This window comes from Ovis aries, chromosome X, assembly GCF_016772045.2.
Source record: "Ovis aries strain OAR_USU_Benz2616 breed Rambouillet chromosome X, ARS-UI_Ramb_v3.0, whole genome shotgun sequence".
Taxonomy (NCBI): domain Eukaryota; kingdom Metazoa; phylum Chordata; class Mammalia; order Artiodactyla; family Bovidae; genus Ovis; species Ovis aries.
Genome location: NC_056080.1, coordinates 111,763,304 through 111,780,063, shown reverse-complemented (window position 1 = coordinate 111,780,063; position 16,760 = coordinate 111,763,304). Strand labels below are relative to the sequence as shown.

At 47.8% G+C, this 16,760-nt stretch overlaps 2 pseudogenes; both read right to left on the bottom strand.

The window, feature by feature from the left end:
• Nucleotides 1-1,233: 1,233 nt before the first annotated feature.
• LOC101119020 (mortality factor 4-like protein 2) lies at nt 1,234-5,938 on the bottom strand (annotated as a pseudogene).
• Nucleotides 5,939-11,437: 5,499 nt separating this feature from the next.
• Nucleotides 11,438-13,885, bottom strand: LOC114108722 (mortality factor 4-like protein 1; annotated as a pseudogene).
• Nucleotides 13,886-16,760: the final 2,875 nt, after the last annotated feature.

Sequence of the window (16,760 nt, the reverse complement as noted above, 5' to 3'; positions counted from 1 at the left end):
AGCTGGCTAGCTCTGCTCAATCCTTTGTTCTGTGAGTGAGCCTGGCGGTGTCTTAGGTTAAGCCTTTTCGCGGGATAGCTATCCCACAGTGTGGGTTGCTATCTCAGGCTAGTTCCCTCAGATTGCCCTCAGGGTATTCAGGCCCAGTCCTTACCCAAAACACTGCAGCCCGTGCCTCCTTGTCCAGCCCCCACTTGCTAGTGGGGGAGGTGAGCATCTGCGCTGCTGCTCCACTGGGAGTTGCTGTTAGGCACATAATCTGTGGGTTTTAATTATTTATTTTTCCTCCCAATTATTTGCCTTCTGAGATTCCAAAGCTTGCCGCAGACCCACCAGAGAAGAGTGTTTCCTGGTGTTTGGAAACCTCTCTTTTTTAAGTCTCCCTTCCCGGGACGGATCTCCGTCCCTACCTCTTTTGCCTCTCTTTTTTTCTTTTATATTTGGTCCTACCTCCTTTTGAAGACAATGGGCTGCCTTTCTGGGTGCCTGATGTCCTCTGCCAGCATTCAGAAGTTGTTTTGTGGAATTTGCTCAGCATTCAAATGTTCTTTCAATAAATTTGTGTGGGAGAAAGTGGTATCCCCATCCTATTCCTCTGCCATCTTAGGACCATCTGAGAAAACAATTTCTAAAAGATTAACTTATCCAGAAAACTGTAGCTGCACAATGTACTGAGTCTATCATGTTAAAACATGCATTAGGCACAAATACGTAAACTATGAAACAAGCCACCATTCTTCAACAATCTGAGCAAAGATAAAATGCCTAACAAACAACATGGATGGATGACTCGCAAAGGATGGGCTCTTTTTACTTTAAGCACCATAAAAAATGGGAGCAGAAATAGATGAGTGTGTTCAGTTATATACACTGAATTGAACGATTGGCACTAGTAGAGTATTATGTCCATACAGCATTAGCACATATTATAAAAGTGTGTAGTGTCAAAGGAATAGAAACTATCAGCGTTCAAAAGCAGCTTTCTCAACTAAGCAATAAAACACTCGACAGTTTGCCTCTCTGTTGTTTACCACTGAATACACTGGTAGAAACTTTGAAATGAAAAAAGGAGCTGTAACTCCTTTTATTTTCTCTATTTAAAATCAAACAGAAAAAAAAAAAAACATCAATTTTGTTGTACATGAACATTTACAAAGTACATTGTTTGTACAGGGGAAGGACTAAGAATCAAAATGTGTTTACAGAGATCAAAAGTGAGTGGGTGCAAACACCTCACACAGCTTTCCAATGGTACTCGGAGTGCAACTTCATAATCACTGGCAATAAACAAAGTTGTAGAGTTCTTTGCTTGGTATTTTAGGAAATCATGAAGATAATTCATTCAGTAATAAAGCAAGGCTCTTCTCATCCAGAGGTGTATAGGCCAACATTGCTCCAATTCTTACAAACAATCTCAGGAGATGTGAGGCCCCATATACCTGGGACATAGATGCATCAGAGTGGTCAACAAGGATCTCAGCGTATGTGGCCTCTCAAATTTGTAGAGCACTTGAGTGCCCAGCATCACAATGAAGTACCCCTTTATCCTGGCCAAACCTCATTGATTGCATGCTCCTTATTATGTATGCTTCTTCAAGATTTCTTGTACTTTATATAATCCCCTAAAATGGAAGGCTTCGCTGGTGGCTTAGCAGTAAAGAATCTGCCTATGAGCAGGGGCTGTAGGAGACACAGGTTCAATCCATGGGTCAGAAAGATCCCCTGGAGAAGAGTATGGTAATCTACTCCAGAGTTCTTATGGGAAGAATCCCACGAACAGAGGAGCATGGTGACTTATGTTCCAAGGGGTGGCAAAGAGTTGAAACTACTGAAGCAACATACAATGTGTGAACTAAAATGTAATCAACATTCTTCTTGGCAGGAAGATGAAAAGCTTGTCTTGGCTGGGAACTTCACCCCAGTCACCATCAAGCCACCGTTTGACTTTTTCAGGAATAGTAACTTTGACTTCAGCTCTGCTCATGATATTTCCTCGCTTTCAAGCTTAGGATCTACTCGAGGGCTTCTCCGGCATGGAGGCTGTGGTGTCTGACTGGGGCTGCCGCCATCTCCAATCTTGTGTCAGTTTTTCTTCGTTTTCACTTCAGCGTGTATCTGCTGCATCCCACCAGGCTTCTTGCCACGGGCAGCAACTCCCCTGATTCTTCCCCTCTGCATACCACTCCTGACTGGTTCTTTGAAGTTATCCTTGCTTCTGCAGGGTGATAGACATGGGCTTGAGATGGTAAATAATCTTTCTCAGAGCAGGAGTGACTGGAGACACACGTTCAATCCCTGAGTCAGGAAGGTTCCCTGGAGAAGGCCATGGTAAGCCCCTCCTTATTCTTGCCTGGAGAATCCCATGGAGATGGTCCTAGTGGGCTACGGTCCTGGTGGGCTTCGCTCCACGGGGATGCAACGAGTCAGACAAGACTCAAGTGGCGAACCACAATCACACTAGAATAGAATCCACGTCCTAATTGGCAGATAGATGAAAGAGCTTGCATTGTCCGGATACTTAACTCCCAGTCATGAACAAGATTTCAGTTTTCCAGGAATCCTGACTTTGACTTCAGCTCTGCTCATGAATGTTTCCTGGCTTTAAAGCATAGGATTAACTCGAGCCCTTTTCTGGTGAGGAGGCTGCGATAACTCAGTGGGGCTGCAGAGATCTCCAGTCTTCTGACAGTACTTTGTGGTTTTCACCTCAGTGCTTTATCTGCTGCATCGCACCAGGCTTCTTGCTGGAGGCAGCCACTCGCCTGCACCTTCCCGTCTGCATACCACTCCTGACTGGCTCTTTGAAGTTTTCCTTGCTTCTGCAGATTGAGAGCCATGGGCTTGAGGACCCTGGTTTCTGGAAACTATTCTAAACACTGTACCGTGTGCAGTATGTCGCTTCAATGTATTTTTTGGCAACTTGTAGCAACTTCATTTAAGAAAAAAGAGGCCCATACGAACACTGCCATCTGTCACCCTGCTGAGAATTAAGACTCCAGGTCCTGCTTCTGCAATGTTGATAAGAGATTCAATCCTCCTCGAACCAGCCTTGACTACTGGCCGTTTTACACTCCCCATCCAATCTGAGGGTCAGACGCCCCCTCAGGCATCGCCAGCTCTACATCTGGTGCCTGATGTGATGGTGCCGAAGAACAACTGGTACCAGACCTGTGATATTTGTTGAGGATCTCAATATTTCGTCAGAAGGAGGAAGATGACCAAGACCATAAACATGATCTAGCAAGACTCAGACTGTTTAAAATAGTTCTCTGCGCAGGAGCGACAGGAGACACAGGTTCGATCCCTGGGTCAGGAAGGTCCCCTGGAGAAGGCCATGTTATCCCCCTCTGTTATTCTTGCCTGGGGAATCTCATGGACATAGGGTCCTGATGCGTGGTGGTCAACGGGGATGAACCGAGTCAGACGGGACTCAAGTGGTGAACCACACTCACACTAGAATGGAATCCATGTCCTTCTTGGTATATACATTAAAGAACATGCATTGGCCAGATACTTATGCCTCAGTCATGAATAAGCGACCATTTGAGTTTTACAGGAATCCTGACTTTGACTTCAGCTCTGCTCATGAATGTCTCTTGGCTTTAAAGTGTAGAAACTCCTTGAGCTATTCTCCGGCGAGGAGGCTGCAATATCTCAGTGGGGCAGCCAAAATATCATGTCTTCTCACAGCACTTTCTGGTTCTCACTTCAACGTTTATCTGGTGCATTGCACCAGGCTTCTTGCCAGGGGCAGCCCCTTTCCTGCACCTTCCCCTCTGCATACCACTCCTGACTGGCTCTTTGAAGTTTTCCTTGCTTCTGCAGATTGAGAGCCATGGGCTTGAGGACCCCGCTTTCTGGAACCTATTCCAACCACTGTAACGTGTGCAGTTTGTCACTTCGTTGTCTTTTTGGCGACTTACAGTGACTTCATTTAAGAAAGAAAGGTGGACACAAGCACTACAATCTGTCACCCTCCTGGGAATTTAGGCTCCAGGTCTTGCTTCCACCGTGTTGATAAGAGAATCCCTCCTCTTCAAACCAGCCTTGACTACAGCCCTTTCAACTCTCCCCCTCCCATCTGAGGTCAGACGCCCCATCAGGCATAGCCAGCTCTACATTTTGTGCCTGATTTGATGGTGCCTTAGAATCCCCAGTACTGGACCTACGATATTTTGTTGAGGATCTCAATATTTCGTCAGAAGGAGGAAGATGACCAAGATCATAAGCATGGTCTAGCATGACTCAGACTGTTAAAAATTGTTCTCAGCCCAGGAGCGACAGGAGACACAGGTTCGGTCCCTGAGCCCGGAAGGTCCCCTGGAGAAGTCCATTGTACCCCCCTTTATTATTCTTTCCTGGAGAATCCCATGGTCATTGTGTCCTGGTGGGCTTCCATCCACGGGGATGCAATGAGTCAGACACAATTTGAGCTCTGAACTGCCCTCACACTGGAATGGAATCCACATTCTTCTTGGCAGAATGATGAATAAACTTGTTTTGGCCAGGTATTTACGCCCTAGTCATCAACAAGCCACCTGGTAAGTGTTTCAGGACTTGAAACTTTGACGTCAGTTCTGCTCAGGAATGATTTTACGCCTTCAATCACAGGATCTACTTGAGCCCTTCTCTGGCATGGAGGCTATGGTGTCTCCGAGGAGCTGCCACCATCTCCAGTCTTCTGTCGGTTCTTTGTCGTTTTCACCTCAACATTTATCTGCTGCATGGCACCAGGCTTCTCGCTGGAGGCAGCCACTCACCTCTACCTTCCCCTCTGCAAACCACTCCTGACTGGCTCTTTGAAGTTTTCCTTACTTCTGCAGGTTCTCTGTCATGGGCTTGTGGACTCTGCTTTCTGGAACCCATCCCAGCCACTGCAATGTGTGAATCATGTCGCTTTGTTCTCTTTTATGGCTACTTGAACCCATTTCCTTTCATATGGAAGACGGCCATGCAAACAAAGCACTCTCTCACATTCCTGGAGTTTCGACTCCGAGTCCTACCTCTGCACCACTGATAAGAGATTAACTGCTGCTCACTCCTCCCACCAGCCCTGATCACTGCCCTCAACTCTCTGCCCAACCCAGCTGTTGGTGAGACGAGCCATCAACCATCACCAGTTCTACCTCTTGGGCCTGATTTGCCTACGTTTGCAGCCCACCAAACACCTGGACCCGCAATATTTTGTTGAGGACCTGATTATTTCGTCAGAAGGAGGATAATGACTGAGCCAATAAACTTGGTTTTCCAAGACTGAGACGGTAAATAATCTTCTTCAGAGCAGGTGTGACAGGAGACACAGGTTCAATCTCTGTGTCAGGAAGTTCCTCTGGAGAAGGCCATGGTAAGTCCACCCATTATTCTTCTGTAGAATCCCATGGAGAGGGTCTTGGTGGGCTATGTTCATCGGGGGAGGCAAGGAGTGAGACAGGACTCAAGTGACGAACCACACTCGCACTAGAATGGAATCCATTTCCTTCTTGCCAGATAGATGAAAGAGCGTGCATTAGCCAGAGACTTACGCCTGAGTCATGAACAAGCAAACATTTGAGTTTTCCAGGAATCCTGAGTTTGACTTCAGCTCTGCTCATTGTGTTTCCTGGCTTTAAAGCTTAGAGTCTACTTGACCCCCTTCTCTGGAGAGGAGGCTGCGATATGTCAGTAGGGTTGCTGAAATTTCCAGTCTTCTGACAGTTCTTTCTCGTTTTCACTTCAACATTTATCTGGTGCATTGCACCAGGCTTCTTGCCAGGGGTAGACCCTGGCCTGCACCTTCCCCTCTGCATACCACTCGTGAGTGGCTCTTTGAAGTTTTACCTGCTTCTGCAGATTGAGAGCCATGGGCTTGAGGACCCTGCTTTCTGGAACCTATTCCAACCACTGTACCATGTGCAATATGCCACTCGGTTTTCTTTTTGGCAACTTTTAGTGACTTCATTTAAGAAAGAAAGGCCCACACAAACACTGCCATCTGTCACCCTCCTGGGAGTTTAGACTCCGGGTCCTGCTACCACCATGTTGAGAAGAGACTCACTCCTCTTCGAACCAGCCTTGACTACAGACCCTTCAACTCTTCCCATGTTATCTGAGCTCAGTGCCCCAACAGGCATCGCTGGCTCTATATCTTGTGCCCGATTTGATGGTGCCCAAAAAGCTGTAGTACTGGACCTACGATATTTTGTTGAGGATCTCAATATTTTGTCAGAAGGAGGAAGATGACCGAGACCACAAGCATAGTCTAGCAAGACTCAGACTGTTTAAACTCATTCTCAGCGCAGGAGTGACAGGAGACACAGTTTCGATCCCTGAGTCAGGAAGGTCCCCTGGAGAAGGGCATGGTATCCCCCTCTATTATTCTTGCCTGGAGTATCCCATGGATATTGGGTCCTGGTGGGCTTCTGTCCACGGGGATGCAACAAGTCAGATGCAATTTGAGCTCTGAACCACACTCGCACTGGAATGGAATCCACGTTCTTCTTGGCAGAATGATGAATAAGCTTGTTTTGGCAGGTATTTATGCCCTAGTCATCAACAAGCCACCTGGTGAGTATTTCAGGACTTGTGACTTTTACATCCATTCTGCTCAGGAATGATTTCAGGCCTTCAGTCATAGGATCTACTTGAGCCCTTCTGTGGCATCGAGGCTGCGGTGTCTCCGAGGAGCTGCCACCATCTCCAGTCTTCTGTGGGTTCTTGGTCGTTTTGACCTCAACGTTTATCTGCTGCATGGCACCAGGCTTCTCACTGGAGGCAGCCACTCGCCTCTACCTTCCCCTCTGCAAACCACTCCTGACTGGCTCTTTGAAGTTTTCCTTGCTTCTGCTAGTCATGGGCTTGTGGACTCTGCTTTCTGGAACCCATCGTAGCCACGGCAATGTGTGAATCATGTCCCTTTGTTCTCTTTTATGGCTACTTGAACCTACTTCCTTTCGTATGGAAGATGGCCACGCAAACAAAGCACTCTCTCACCTTACTGGGAGTTTTGGCTCCACATCCTACTTCTGCACCTTTGATAAGAGATTAACTGCTGCTCACTCCTCCCACCAGCCCTGATCACTGCCCTCAACTCTCTGCCCAACCCTGCTGTTGGTCAGACGAGCCATCGACCATTGCCAACTCTACATTGAGGGCCTAATTTGCCTGTGTCTACAGCCCACCAAGCACCCGGACCTGCAATATTTTGTTGAGGACCTCAATATTCCATCAGAAGGAGGATAATGACTGAGCCAATAAACTTGGTCTTCCAAGACTGAGACGGTAATAATCTTCTTCAGAATAGGTGTGACAGGAGACACAGGTTCGATCCCTGTGTCAGGAATTTCCTCTGGAGAAGGCCTTGGTAAGTCCCTCCATTATTCTTCCTGTAGAATCCCATGGAGAGGGTCTTGGTGTGCTATGTTCATCGGTGAGGCAATGAGTGAGACAGGACTCAAGTGACCAACCACACTTGCACTAGAATGGAATCCATGTCCTTATTGCCAGATAGATAAGAGAGGGTGCTTTGGCGAGAGACTTACACCCCAGTCATGAACAAGCAAACATTTGAGTTTTCCAGGAATCTTATCTTTGACTTCAGCTCTGCTCATGAATGTTTCCTGGCTTTAAAGCTTAGGGTCTACTTGAGCCCTTCTCTGAAGAGGAGGCTGGGATATGTCAGTTGTGTGGCCGAAATTTCCAGTCTTCTGACAGTTTTTTCTCGTTTTCATCTCAACGTTTATCTGGTGCATTGCACCAGGCTTCTTGCCAGGGTTAGACCCTCGCCTGCACCTTCCCTTCTGCATACCAATCGTGAGTGGCTCTTTGAACTTTCCCTGCTTCTGCAGATTGAGAGCCATGGGCTTGAGGACCCCGCTTTCTGGAACCTATTCCAACCACTGTACCGTGTGCAGTATGTCGCTTATTTATCTTTCTTGGCAACTTTTAGCGACTTCATTTAAGATAGAAAGGCCCATGCAAGCATGGCCATCTGTCACCCTCCTGGGAATTTAGGCTCCGGGTCTTGCTTCCACCGTGTTGATAAGAGAATGGCTCCTCTTTGAACCAGCCTTGACTACAGCCCTTTCAACTCTCCCCCTCCCATCTGAGGTCAGACGCTCCATCAGGCATCACCAGCTCTACATCTTGTGCCCGATTTGATGGTGCCTTAGAATCCCCAGTACAGGACCTACGATATTTTGTTGAGGATCTCAATATTTCGTCAGAAGGAGGAAGATGACCGAGATCATAAGTGTGGTCTAGCATGACTCAGACTGTTAAAAATCGTTCTCAGCGCAGGAGCGACAGGAGACACAGGTTCGATGCCTGAGCCCAGAAGGTCCCCTGGAGAAGGCCATGGTATCCCGCTTTATTATTATTGCCTGGAGAATCCCATGGACATTGTGTCCTGGTGGGGTTCGTCCATGGGGATGCAACGAGTCAGACACAATTTGAGCTCTGAACCGCCCTCACACTGGAATGGAATCCACATTCTTCTTGGCAGAATGATGAATAAGCTTGTTTTGGCCAGGTATTTACGCCCTATTCATCAACAAGCCACCTGGTGAGTGTTTCAGGACTTGTGACCTTGACGTCAGTTCTGCTCAGGAATGATTTCACGCCTTCAATCACAGGATCTACTCGAGCCCTTCTCTGGCATGGAGGCTACGGTGTCTCCGAGGAGCTGCCACCATCTCCAGTCTTCTGTGGGTTCTTCGTCGTTTTGACCTCAACGTTTATCTGCTGCATGGCACCATGCTTCTCGCTGGAGGCAGCCACTCGCCTGTACCTTCTCCTCTGCATACCACTCCTGAGTGGCTCTTTGAAGTTTTCCCTGCGTCTGCAGATTTAGATCCATGGCTTGAGGACCCCACTTTCTGGAACCTATTCCAACCACTGTATAGTGTGTAGTATGTCACTCAGTTGTCTTTTTGGCAGCTTTTAGCGACTTCATTTAGGAAAGAAAGGCCCACACAAGCACTGCCATCTGTCACCCTCCTGGGAATTTAGGCTCCGGGTCCTGCTACCACCATGTTGAAAAGAGATTCACTCCTCTTCAAACCAGCCTTGACTACAGCCCCTTTAACTCTCCCCCTGTAATCTGAGCTCAGAGGCCCCAACAGGAATCGCCAGCTCTATATCTTGTGCCCGATTTGACGGAGCCCTCTAAGCCGTAGTACTGGACCTATGATATTTTGTTGAGGATCTCAATATTTTGTCAGAAGGGGGAAGATGACCGAGACCACAAGCATTGTCTAGCAGGACTCAGACTGTTTAAACTCATTCTCAGCCAGGAGCGACAGGAGACACAGGATCAATCCCTGAGTCAGGAAGGTCCCCTGGAGAAGGCCATGGTATCACCCTCTATTATTCTTGCCTGGAGAATCCCATGGATATTGGGTCCTGGTGGGCTTCCATCCACGGGGATGCAACAAATCAGACGCAATTTGAGCTCTGAACCACACTCGCACTGGAATGGAATCCACATTCTTCTTGGCAGAATGATGAATAAGCTTGTTTTGGCCAGGGATTTATGCCCTAGTCATCAACAAGCCACCTGGTGAGTATTTCAGGACTTGTGACTTTGACGTCCATTCTGCTCAGGAATGATTTCAGGCCTTCAGTCGTAGGATCTACTTGAGCCCTTCTGTGGCATGGAGGCTGCGGTGTCTCCGAGGAGCTGCCACCATCTCCAGTCTTCTGTGGGTACTTCGTAGTTTTGACCTCAACGTTTATCTGCTGCATGGCACCAGGCTTCTCACTGGAGGCAGCCACTCGCCTCTACCTTCCCCTTTGCAAACCACTCCTGACTGGCTCTTTGAAGTTTTCCTTGCTTCTGCAGGTAGCTAGTCATGGGCTTGTGGACTCTGCCTCTGGAACCCATCCCAGCCACTGCAATGTGTGAATCATGTCGCTTTGTTCTCTTTTATGGCTACTTGAACCTACTTCCTTTCGTATGGAAGATGGCCACACAAACAAAGCACTCTCTCACCGTACTGGGAGTTTTGGTTCCACGTCCTACTTCTGCACCATTGATAAGAGATTAACTGCTACTCACTCCTCCCACCAGCCCTGATCACTGCCCTCAACTCTCTGCCCAACCCAGCTGTTGGTGAGACGAGCCATCAACCATTGCCAGCTCTACATCGTGGGCCTAATTTGCCTGTGTCTACAGCCCACCAAGCACCCGGACCTGCAATATTTTGTTGAGAACCTGATTATTCGTCAGAAGGAGGATAATGACTGAGCCAATAAACTTGGTCTTCCAAGACTGAGACGGTAAATAATCTTCAGAGCAGGTGTGACAGGAGACACAGGTTCGATCCCTGTGTCAGGAATTTCCTCTGGAGAAGGCCATGGTAAGTCCACCCATTATTCTTCCTGTAGAATCCCATGGAGAGGGTCTTGGTGGGCTATGTTCATCGGGGAGGCAACGAGTGAGACAGGACTCAAGTGACGAACCACACTCACACTAGAATGGAATCCATGTCCTTCTTGCCAGATAAATGAAGGAGTGTGCATTGGCCAGAGACTTACGCCCAAGTCATGAACAAGCAAACATTTGAGTTTTCCAGGATCCTGAGTTTGAGTTCAGCTCTGCTCATAGTGTTCCCTGGCTTTAAAGCCTAGAGTCTTCTTGACCCCTTCTCTGGAGAGGAGGCTGCGATATGTCAGTAGGGTTGCCGAAATTTCCAGTCTTCTGACAGTTCTTTCTCGTTTTCACTTCAACATTTATCTGGTGCATTGCACCAGGCTTCTTGCCAGTGGTAGACCTTCACCTGCACCTTCCCCTCTGCATACCACTCCTGACTGGCTCTTTGAAGTTTTCCTTGCTTCTGCAGATTGAGAGCCATGGGCTTGAGGACCCTGATTTCTGGAACCTATTCCAACCACTATAACGTGTGTAGTATGTCGCTTGGTTGTCTTTTTGGCAACTTTTAGTGACTTCATTTAAGAAAGAAAGGCCCACACAATCACTGCCATCTGTCACCCTCCTGGGAATTTAGGCTCCGGGTCTTGCTTCCACCATGTTGATAATATAAGTGCTCCTCTTCAAGCCAGCCTTGGCTACAGCCCTTTCAGCTCTCCCCTTCCCATCTGAGGTCAGATGCCCCTTCAGGCATCGCCAGCTCTACATCTTATGCCTGATTTGATGGTGCCTTAGAATCCTCAGTACTGGACCTACAATATTTTGTTGAGGATCTCAATATTTCACCAGAAAGGGGAAGATGACCGAGATCATAAGCATCGTCTAGCATGACTCAGACTGTTAAAAATCGTTCTCAGTGCAGGAGTGACAGGAGACACAGGTTCCATGCCTGAGCCCGGAAGGTCCCCTGGAGAAGACCATGGTATCACCCTTTATTATTTTTTCTGGAGAATCCCATGGACATTGTGTCCTTATAGGCTTCCGTCCACGGGGATGCAAAAAGTCAGATGCAATTTGAGTGCTGAACCACACTCACACTGGCATGGAATCCACATTCTTCTTGGCAGAATGATGAATAAGCTTGTTTTGGCCACACATTTGCACCCTAGTCATCAACAAGCCCCCTGGTCAGTGTTTCAGGACTTTTGACTTTGATGTCAGTTCTGCTCAGGAATGACTTCACACTTTCAAACGTAGGATCTACTCGAGCCCTTCTCTGGCATGGAGGCTGCGGTGTCTCTGAGGTGCTGCCACCATCTCCAGTCTTCTGTCGGTTCTTCGTCATTTTCACCTCAACGTTTATCTGCTGCATGGCACCAGGCTTCTCGCTGGAAGCAGCCACTCGCCTGTACCTTCCCCTCTGCAAACCACTCCTGACTGGCTCTTTGAAGTTTTCCTTGCTTCTGCAGGTTGCTAGTCATGGGCTTGTGGACTCTGCTTTCTGGAACCCATCCCAGCCACTGCAATGTGTGAATCATGTCGCTTTGTTCTCTTTTATGGCTACTTGAACCTACTTCCTTTCATATGGAAGACGGCCATGCAAACAAAGCACTCTCTCACATTCCTGGAGTTTCGACTCCGAGTCCTACCTCTGCACCACTGATAAGAGATTAACTGCTGCTCACTCCTCCCACCAGCCCTGATCGCTGCCCTCAACTCTCTGCCCAACCCTGCTGTTGGTGAGATGAGCCATCAACCATTGCCAGCTCTACATTGAGGGCCTAATTTGCCTGTGTCTACAGCCCACCAAGCACCTGGACCTGCAGTGATTTGTTGAGGACCTCAATATTCCATCAGAAGGAGGATAATGACTGAGCCAATAAACTTGGTCTTCCAAGACTGAGACGGTAAATAATCTTCTTCAAAACAGGTGCGACAGGAGACACAGGTTCGAACCCTGTGTCAGGAAGTTCCCCTGGAGAAGGCCTTGGTAAGTCCCTCCATTATTCTTCCTGTAGAATCCCATGGAGAGGGTCTTGGTGGGCTGTGTTCATCGGGGAGGCAACGAGTGATACAGGACTCAAGTGACAAACCACACTCGCACTACAATGGAATCCACATCCTTCCTGCCAGATAGATGAAAGAGTGTGCATTGGCCAGAGACTTACACCCCAGTCATGAACAAGCAAACATTTGAGTTTTCCAGGAATCCTATCTTTGACTTCAGCTCCACTCATGATTGTTTCTTGGTTTTAAAGCCTAGGATCTACTTGATCCCATCTCTGGAGAGGAGGCTGCGATATGTCAGTAGGGTTGCCGAAATTTCCAGTCTTCTGACAGTTCTTTCTCGTTTTCGCTTCAACGTTTATCTGGTGCATTACACTAGGCTTCTTCCCAGGGGTAGAACCTCGCCTGCACTTTCCCCTCTGCATACCACTCGTGAGTGGCTCTTTGAAGTTTCCTTGCTTCTGCAGATTGAGAGCCATGGGCTTGAGGACCCTGCTTTCTGGAACCTATTCCAACCACTTTAACATGTGCAGTATGCCACTTGGTTGTCTTTCTTGGCAACTTTTAGTGACTTCATTTAAGATAGAAAGGCCCACACAAGCACTGCCATCTGTCACCCTCCTGGGAATTTAGGCTCCAGGTTTGCTTCCACCATGTTGATAAGAGAATCGCTCCACTTCAAACCAGCCTTGAGTACAGCCCTTTCAACTCTCCCCCTCCCATCTGAGGTCAGACGCCCCATCAGGCATCGCCAGCTCTACATTTTGTGCCCGATTTGAAGATCCCTTAGAATCCCCAGTATTGTACCTACGATATTTTGTTGAGGAACTCAATATTTAGTCAGAAGGAGGAAGATGACCGAGATCATAAGCATTGTCTAGCATGACTCAGACTGTTAAAAATCGTTCTCAGCGCAGGAGCGACAGGAGACACAGGTTCGATGCCTGAGCCCGGAAGTTCCCCTGGAGAAGTCCACAGTATCCCCCTTTATTATTATTTCCTAGAGAATCCCGTGGACATTGTGTCCTGGTGGGGTTCCGTCCATGGGGATGCAACAAGTCAGACGCAATTTGAGCTCTGAACCACACGCGCACTGGAATGGAATCCACATTTTTCTTGGCAGAATGATAAATAAGCGTATTTTGGCCCAGTATTAACACCCTATTCATCAACAAGCCACCTTGTGAGTGTTTCAGGACTTGTGACTTTGACGTCAGTCCTGCTCAGGAATGATTTCATGCCTTCAATACTGGATCTACTCGAGCCCTTCTCTAGCATGCAGGCTATGGTGTCTCCGAGGAGCTGCCACCATCTCCAGCCTTCTGTGGGTTCTTCATCGTTTTCACCTCAACGTTTATCTGCTGCATGGCACCAGGCTTCTCGCTGGAAGCAGCCACTTGCCTGTACGATCCCCTCTGCATAATACTCCTGACTGGCTCTTTGAAGTTGTCCTTGCTTCTGCAGGTTGCTAGTCATGGGCTTGTGGACTCTGCTTTCTGGAACCCATCCCAGCCACTGCAATGTGTGAATCATGTCGCTTTGTTCTCTTTTATGGCTACTTGATCCTACTTCCTTTCATATGGAAGATGGCCACACAAACAAAGCACTCTCTCACATTCCTGGAGTTTTGGCTCCGAGTCCTACTGCTGCACCATTGATAAGAGATTAACTGCTGCTCACTCCTCCCACCAGCCCTGATCACCGCCCTCAACTCTCTGCCCAACCCAGCTGTTGGTGAGACGAGCCATCAGCCATCGCCAGTTCTACATCTTGGGTCTGATTTGCCTGCGTTCGCAGCCCACCAAACACCCGGATCTGCAATATTTTGTTAACGGACTTCAATATTTCGTCAGGAGGAGGATAATGACTGAGCCAATAAACTTGGTCTTCCAAGACTGAGACGGTAAATAATCTTCAGAGCATGTGTGACAGGAGACACAGGTTCGATCTCTGTGTCAGGAAGTTCCTCTGGAGAAGGCCATGGTAAGTCCACCCATTATTCTTCCTGTAGAATCCCATGGAGAGGGTCTTGGTGGGCTATGTTAATCTGGGGAGGCAACGAGTGAGACAGGACTCAAGTGACGAACCACACTCGCACTAGAATGGAATCCATTTCCTTCTTGCCAGATAGATGAAAGAGCGTGCATTAGCCAGAGACTTACGCCCGAGTCATGAACAAGCAAACATTTGAGTTTTCCAGGAATCCTGAGTTTGACTTCAGCTCTGCTCATTTGTTTCCTGGCTTTAAAGCCTAGAGTCTACTTGACCCCTTCTCTGGAGAGGAGGCTGCGATATGTCAGTAGGGTTGCCGAAATTTCCAGTCTTCTGACAGTTCTTTCTCGTTTTCACTTCAACGTTTGTCTGGTGCACTGCACCAGGCTTCTTCCAAGGGGTAGGCCCTTGCCTGTACCTTCCCCTCTGCATACCACTCGTGAGTGGCTCTTTGAAGTTTTCCTTGCTTTTGAAGATTCAGAGCTATGGGCTTGAGAATCCCGCTTTCTGAAACCTATTCCAACCACTGTACCATATGCAGTATCCCGCTTGGTTGTCTTTCTTGGCAACTTTTAGTGACTTCATTTAAGATAGAAAGGCCCATGCAAGCATTGCCATGTGTCTCCTGGTCCTGCTCCCACCATGTTGAGAAGAGATTCGCTCCTCTTCGAACCAGCCTTGTCTACAGCCCCTTCAACTCTCCGCCTCCAATCTGAGGTCAGATGCCCCGTCAGGCATGACCAGCTCTATATCTTGTGCCCAATTTGACAGTGCTATAAAAACTGTAGTACTGGACCTATGATATATTGTTGAGGATCTCAATATTTTGTCAGAAGCAGGAAGATGACCGAGACCATAAACATGGTCTAGGAAGACTCAGACAGTTTGAAATCATCTTAGCGCAGGAGTGACAGCAAACACAGGTTCGATCCCTGGGTCAGGAAGGTCCCCTGGAAAAGGCCATGGTATCCCCCTCTATTATTCTTTCCCCCTCTATTATTCTTGCCTGGAGAATCTCATGGACATGTGGTCCTGATGCATGATGGTCAACGGGATGCACCAACTCAGACGGAACTCAAGTGGTGAACCACACTCGCACTAGAATGGAATCCATGTCCTTCTTGGTATATACATGAAAGAACGTGCATTGGCCAGATACTTACACCTCAGTCATGAATAAGCGACCATTTGAGTTTCATAGGAATCTTGACTTTGACTTCAGCTCTGCTCATGAATGTCTCTTCGCTTTAAAGTGTAGAAACTACTTGAGCCCTTCACCGTCAAGGAGGCTTCAATATCTCAGTGGGGCTGTGAAAATATTAAGTCTTCTCACAGTTCTTTCTTGTTTTCACTTCAACATTTATCTGCAGCTTTGCACCAGGCTTCTTGCCAGGGGCAGCCCCTTTCCTGCACCTTCCCCTCTGCATACCACTCCTGAATAGCTCTTTGAAGTTTTCCTTGCTTCTGGGGATTGAGAACCATGGGCTTGAGGACCCCACTTTTTAGAACCTATTCCAACCACTGTACCGTGTACATTATGTCGTTTGGATGTCTTTTTTGGCAACTTGTAACGACTTCATTTAAGAAAGAATAAGCCCATGCAAGCACTGCCATCTGTCACCCTCCTGGGAATTTAGGCTCCCGGTTCTCTTTCCAGAATGCTGATAAGAGATTCACTCCTCCTCATACCAGCCTTGACTACAGCCCATTCAACTGTCCCCCTCTAATCTGAGGATCTGAAACCACGGCAGGCATAGCCAGCTCTACATCATGTGCCTGGTTTGACAGTGCCCTAGATCCCAGTACCAGACCTACAATGTTTATTGAGTATTTCAATATTTTGTTAGAAGTAGGAGGATGACTGAGATCATAAGGATGGTCTAGCAAGACTCAGACTGTTTAAAATCGTTCTCAGCGCAGGAGTGACAGGAGACACAGGATCGATCCCTGAGTCAGGAAGCTCCCCTGGAGAAGGCCATGGTATCCCCCTCTATTATTCTTGCCTGGAGAATCCCATGGACATTGGGTCTGGGGGGCTTCCGTCCACCAGGATGCAAAGAGTCAGACGCGATTTAAGCTCTGAACCACATTCGCACTGCAATGGAATCCACATTGTTCTTGGCAGAATGATGTATAAGCTTGTTTTGGTCAGGTATTTATGCCCTAGTCATCAACAAGCCACCGGTTGAATGTTCAGTATTTGTGACTTTGACGTCAGCTCTGCTCAGGAATGATTTCACTCCTTCAATCGTAGTATCTACTCAAGCCCTTTTCTGGCATGGAGGCTGCGGTGTCTCCTTGGGGCTGCCACCATCTCCAGTCTTCTGTTGGTTCTTCCTCCTTTTCACATCCATGTTTATCTGCTGCATGGCACCAGGCTTCTCGCAGGAGGCAGCCACTCGCCTGTACATTCCCC